Source organism: Dermacentor variabilis, chromosome 5 (genome assembly GCF_050947875.1).
Source record: "Dermacentor variabilis isolate Ectoservices chromosome 5, ASM5094787v1, whole genome shotgun sequence".
Taxonomy (NCBI): Eukaryota; Metazoa; Arthropoda; class Arachnida; order Ixodida; family Ixodidae; genus Dermacentor; species Dermacentor variabilis.
The window spans coordinates 5391039-5397962 of NC_134572.1; the positions used below are offsets into that span (position 1 = coordinate 5391039).

Genomic DNA, 6924 nt, shown 5'->3' on the forward strand with positions numbered 1-6924 from the left:
TTAGGAGCACGTTACAGAACCCAGGTGGTCGAAATTTCCGGAGTCCTCCACTACGGCGTGCCTCATAATCAAGCAGTGGTTTTGGCACGTAAAACCTCACCAATTGTTAATTGTTGTTAAAGTGATTCATTGATATCCGTAGCACTGTAGTTTGGCGAGTATTTCTTGGGGATATATCTTGCTGCTTTATTTTGTATTGCTTCGAGTTGATTGATCAGATAGGTTTGATGCGAATTCCAAATAATGGATGCGTACTCCACCTTTGAACGAACAAGCGTAGTGTATGCTAATAACTTAGTAGCAGAGTTCGCCAAGTATAAGTGACGTTTAATGAAACCGAGTGTTCTGGATGCCTTACTGATTATGATATTAATGTGCTCGTTGCAAGATAAATCGGAAGATAAATGAACTCCGAGATATTTAAATGTGGATACTTTCTCAACAGGGATACCCTGAATCGTGTGGTAGCTCAATTCCGGATTACATGCTCTCGTGAACGTCATGACCTTAGTTTTAGAAATGTTAATTTCCATTTGCCACTGGCAACACCACAATGCGAGTTTGTCGAGGTATACCTGTGAAGAGTTCTCGTGTTCGGTGTTACTAATTCGTCTGTAGATGATACAGTCGTCTGCGAATAACCTTATAGTAGAAGATAAGGTGTTTCCTATGTCGTTAATATAGATCAGAAATAATATTGGACCTAGGACCGAACCCTGTGGTACACCGGATTTTACATGCGAAAGTGAAGATGAGTACCCGTTTACGTAGACTGATTGACTTCGGGTGGTTAAAAAATTAGCTATCGAATTTGTAATCCTACTGTTTATGTTAAGATTCGTTAGCTTCATTAGTAAACGGATGTGCGGAACTTTGTGAAATGCTTTTGCAAAATCAATAAATATAGCATCTATTTTTAGTCCACCATGAACGGCTTCGTGGAGGTCAGTTACCAATTCGAGTTGTTGAGTTTTACAGGAACGACCACGAAGGAAACAATGCTTATTGCTATGGAAGAAATTGTGATCTGTTAGAAATTTCATGACGGTGGATGATATGATATGCTCTAGTAATTTACGACATATGCTTGTTAATGAAATGGGCCTGTAGTTTGAGAATAAGGAGGGATCACCAAATTTAAAAACGGGAATCACGCGTGCGTCAGGCACGCATCCTGTATCCTACAGGCGTCAGGCACGCATCCTGTATCAACTGACTGCTGAAAAATAGCAGCCAAGATACGTGATATAGCTGGTTTCGTCAGCTTTATCAATTTTGCGCAGATGTCATCTGGTCCTGGGTGCCGAATTAACTGGTAGACGATCAATAGCGGTTTCTACGCCTTCGCGAGTGACTATGAGGTGATTCATTGAAGTATTTATGCTGAAAAAGTTCAGATGTGGTGGCACTGGTTCTTCTGAGGTGAAAACCTAACAGAAAAAAGTGTTTAATTCTTCCGCAACACCGGACTGCAGGAGAGGCTCATCGTTTTTCGTTATCGACACAAGGGATGATGATGATGATTTCGGATTTACTACTTCCCAAAATTTTTGACAGTTATTCCTTAACATTTGGGATAAGTTGTAGTTGTAAAACTTCCTTCGCTGCTTCAATTACTGCTTTGAAAAGTCTTGCCTGTTCGAGATAGCATTCCCAGTCGTCGGCAGAGGTCGAATACTTTGCCTTTGAGTGCATTCTTTTCTTCTTATTAATGCACCGCTTAACATGTGTTGTAAACCACGTGTTTTTATTTGAAGATGTGATGGTAATTCTTGGAATATATCTTTCCCTTAGTTCAGCGAGCGTCCTTTGAAAGATCTGCCAATTTTGGTTTGTATCGCGCTCGGAAAAGGTCATTAAAAACTGCGTAGAAAATGTTAGTAGGTCATTATTTAGTGCGCGTACATCCCCTTTGTTGTAATCGTACATGGTTTCCTTTGCATTGCAAGGTTTTTCATATATTACGGTATAATCGCCGTGGATAACATTGTGGTCACTCATGCAATCAAGGACGCGTACATACATACTTTGTGGATCTGTAGTCAGTACAAGATCTAAAACTGAAACTCCACGCGTGGGACATGATGCCATTTGGCTCAAACTAAACAAAGAAAGAACGTCAAGAAGCTGCCTGGATTCATGCCTTCTTGCGCCCTCGACGAGTTTGCATGTCGGCCAGTCAATTCCGGGATAGTTAAAGTCGCCTGCAAGTATTATTTCCGATGACGGATACCTGCTTTGAATAAGGCTTAAAGAATTATGAAGACATTCAACAAAGTCAGCGGAAGAACTGGGTGGTCGATAGCAAACCCCGATAACGCAAGTTACAGACGGCGATAAATGGAGTGCGATCCACGATGTTTCCAGGACGGGAAAAGTGTCAGCAAGATGCGCACTGAACTTCTTATTTACAGCAGTTATGACGCCAGCGCGCCTCGAGATGTGGTTCTGTCTTTTCTAAATAAGGAAAAACTTTTCGAAAACCATAGTTCGCTGTCAGCTACATCAGAGCACAGCCAAGTTTCGGCACCAAGGACTACGTCCGCGGAACAACATTCAATAAAGGCTTGCAGATGATCTTGTTTGTTTAACAGACTTTGGAAATTTGATGCTATGATTGACAAGGTGTTATACGGATGGGTCCTTTCAGGTTCATTCGTTTGTTCTACGTGTCTGGGGGTCTGGGAGAACTACCACCTTATTGGCCGAGGAATCAAACGTATAGTGCTTATGGGCAAGAATTATTTAAAAAAAAAACTAGTACGTGCAAAATTGCGGAGTTTTTTTCTGATCTGCCGCAAGCGCGGTTAAAAGTCTTCTTCTACCCATACTCGAGCAGATGCAACGTCTTTAAGCTTGAATGCATTCCTCAGGATATTGTTTTTATCCTTAAAGTTCTAAAAGTTCACTATTATAGGGCGATTATATCCCGGCTTTTGCTGTCCCAGTCTGTGAGCCCTTTGAACCACTAGGCTGAATGTCGAAGGTATTTGTTATAAACTCTGTAATTAGTTTTTCTGTGTCATTCCATTTCTCAGTTCTTTCCTCTTTCCCGTAACACTGTAGTTTCGCGAGTATTTCTTTGTGATATATCTTGCTGCTTTATTTTGTATTGCTTCGAGTTGCGAGATAGCTGAAGAAGTAGCCATAGCGCTCGCAGCAGTTCAGACTAACGCAACCGTGATAGTCAGCGACTCTTAGACGGCAATAAGAAACTTTGCCAACGGCCGAATCTCCCCGGAGGCACTACGAGTTCTTCTTGCAGGAGGCCAAAATTACAAAAGAAAGATATACATCACCTGGACACCCGCTCACACCCTCGCGGAGGGCGGCAACAACGAGGCTCGAGGGCTTACGGACCGAGCCGCAGTCGCAAGTGACACCCCGACACCCTCCGGACGTGACGGTGCAGTAAGTGAGTGGGAGTGGGAGGACAGAAGGACCACATATAATGACATCACGAAACATTATAGGTTAGAGAGGCGCATGTTCCCGCGACCTCACGCAAAATTGACAAAAAAAACAGTCTGTCGCATGGTGGCAGTTACAAACTAGGACGTATCCGAATCCTGCGCTCTCGCACATCATATATCCGGATGTATATCCTACGGACAAATGCAAAACATGTGAATCCAGAGCCACTCTGGAGCATATATTATGGGAATGCCGAGGGATAAATAACAATAAAGAAAACGAGGCCTCTAGCAGCAGCCTTCGCACGCGCCTGGAAGCCGCGCTGCTCAGCCCCGCCCTCGAGGATCAACTACGGGCCGTCCAGCGGGCCGAGGATGCCGCCGGGACCCGAGAACTCGTGGCCGTCGCCTAGGCGGGGCCTTTGGCCCTCCCCACCAACTCGCAGGGCACACCATAAAGTTCTTTCCTCCTCCTTCGAGTTGATCGTTCAGATAGGCTTGATGCGGATTCCAATTAATGGATGCGTACTCTACCTCTGAACGAACAAGCGTAGTGTATGCTAATAACTTAGTAGCAGAGTTCGCCAAGTATAAGTGACGTTTAATGAAGCCGAGTGTTTTGGATGCCTTACTGGTTATGGTATTAATGTGCTCGTTCCAAGATAAATCAGAGGATAAATGAACTCGGAGATATCTAAATGTGGATACTTTCTCAACAGGGATACCCTGAATCGCGCGGTGAATATGATTGTGAATATAATTGCAATAAAATATTCACGCTCATCGAAATATGTGTGCCTCTGCGCAACGTCCGTTCTATGCTTCGCTCTCCGTGATTTACAGCCTCGCTCAGCTGTCCCCAAAACGAAAGAAAACTAGTTTACAGGAGTGCATTGCCAAGTGATAAAGCCCAATGGCGGCATCTTATCACAACTGCGTCGCAGAGTACATGCTTGAGCTGAATGCGGCCAAGCACATTTTTACTCCTAGCACGCATCCTTTCGTGCTCCGAAAGAAGCCGAAAAAGTTTTGGGAAGTGGTCAACGGTCAAAATGGTGAAGATTTCAACTTTTTGACGAACTAGAAAACGTCATACCATCTGATATCTGCTCTGTTGCTCTGCAGAATGTACTTAAACGATCATTTTTGGATACGTCTTCTGCATCGCCTGTAATTTACAACCCCTTGATGCGGCCTATCGGTTCCATCATCGTTGGCTGGGTTGGAATAACAGAGCTCATGAAGAACTTGGAACACCTGGTATTGATGGGATAACTACCGAGTTTTTGAAATGCACTGCAAATTACTCATCTATCATTTGGTCAACTTTTCGAGCAGTATTTAGAGTGTGCGTGCTGCCCAGCTACTGAAAGGTCAGGAAGGTGGTGCCTATTCTAAAACGAGGTAATCCTGCGTGTCCTGTCAACTACAGACCTATTACGCTCATCAGAATCCCCTGCAAGCTACTAGTGTACTTTATTTATTCTAATTTCGTAGTATTTCTAGAATCAAGCATCCGTGAATATAAGCATAGTTTCCAAAAACACTTCTCACGCAACAGCTCATGCTTATTCATGATTGTATTGCGCTTAGTATTACACTGACGGACCCGCCGTGGTTGCTGAGTGGCTATGGTGTTAGGCTGCTGAGCACAAGGTCGCGGGATCTAATCCCGGCCACGGTGGCCGCATACGATTGGGGCCGATTAGTTCGATTTAGGTGCACGTTAAAGAACCCCAGGTGGTCGAAATTTCCGGAGTCCTCCACTACGGCGTGCCTCATAATCAGAAAGTGGTTTTGGCACGTAAAACCCCATAATTTAATGATAAGTATTGCACTGACGGGAGACCTAAACAACGAACATGAAAGAAAAAACGCAGACGTACGTGGCGCCAACTGTCAGTTAGTTTAATGCTGTTAGAGAGCCCGCTTTTACACCCGGTGATTTGGAGGGGGCTGAGAAAGGGTGAAATATAATATATGACAAGGTGATGGCGTGATATGACGCGCTGGGCCGGCACTCACGTGCAGCCATTTCACTCGAGCTCAGCGTCGATGAGCGCGATGGGCGGAGTGCTTACAGACTTCTTTGCTATCGCAAGTGCTTCCCGTATTTCTCGCTCTGTCTTAGTTTTTGCTGTGCCACTGACTTTGGTGTTATCTATTTGCGCAGAGCGTTTGCACCGTTTGAAGTGCGCACTGCAGTTGCTAGGCGCTGTCAGAAAGTTGCACGTGTATTGTGCTCCCGTGATCTGTCGTTTAAGCAGCGCACTGATTACTCAATGTACACTTTCCCGCAAGTTAGTGGTATGTGGTAAACCATGCAACAACTGGTACTTGTTCACGTGCTTAGTCTGACAGAATGTAGCGCTTATTTTCGCTTTGGAACATGCGTTCACCCTTTTGCATATACCTTTTAGTTTTTGTGGAGGGGAGAACAGTACTTCTAAATTAATTAATTAATCAACCAACACTTATCGTTGGCAGCGCTGTTGTAGCTATTGAGTAATATATATATATATATATATATATATATATATATATATATATATATATATATATATATATATAATTTCGTCTGTGATGTCAGCAGCCGCTGTCTATGTTATTATTACTATTATTATTACCTACTTACGCAGGTGCGCTTGCTATGTAGCAGTGAAACACCGCATACATGGGATGTTGAAGTTACACGTGACTATAGTACGCATCAGAGAAGATATGTCGTGTTATCGCTTTCCGACGCCTGCTATATTGCGCTGCTGTACAATGAATGTCATCTTGTCTTCCACAACGTTACCTCAACTGGGGCTGTTTCTGCAAAACATTAATCAGACCGACAGAAAGCTGAGCTAGTTGGTAAGGATTCATTATGCAAAAAAAAGGTGAGGCGTGCAGACAGGACACAAGAGTCGAGAAGTGCACAACACGAACGCCGACCATCATTAATCATACCGACGAAAATTTCCCCTTGCCTTCTATGTAATCTGACTTAGAGACATGGGCGCATCCTGGCAGCATCAGTAAGACGGAATATTTTTAGCAAGGCTGCCTTGCCATAACTTATCAAAATGGACATCTCAGCCTTCTTGTGTGTCTTGGGCAGAACGGCTTAGCTTATGTGATAGAGCTCTCTCAAGCCGGCTTATTTTCCGTGTTAGGCTCCCTGTTTGCTGCTATAGTCATTTCCCGTGCCAGGTCCGCGTGCTCTAGTTTGTTTCAAGGAACTAACGTGAGCCGACATTTACCTAGTGGTCCAAAAAACATGTGCGAGGCACGTCTTTAGTGGCTTGGCGACTATCGGGTGTGCGTCACAACACTCGCCCCCGTTTTGATATTCTCGCTCCATGGCCTTTCGGTCTATTTTTTTTTTCTCTTACTCGCGTGACGTGCCAAAGGCGGCAGCGGGAAATCGACACCGCAACCACGTGATGCGATGCTCTCTGTCGCTAGCGTCTATAGATTGCGCGGCCGCGTTTCTCCCGATCCCGAGACCGCCCCCTCGTTTTAT

General features: G+C 44.3%; 1 protein-coding gene across 1 annotated transcript in view; it reads right to left on the minus strand.

Moving 5' to 3' along the window:
* The window catches only part of TTLL1B (Tubulin tyrosine ligase-like 1B), a 104197-nt gene that overhangs the window by 23316 nt on the left and 73957 nt on the right, over positions 1 to 6924 (minus strand). The window lies entirely within an intron of this gene.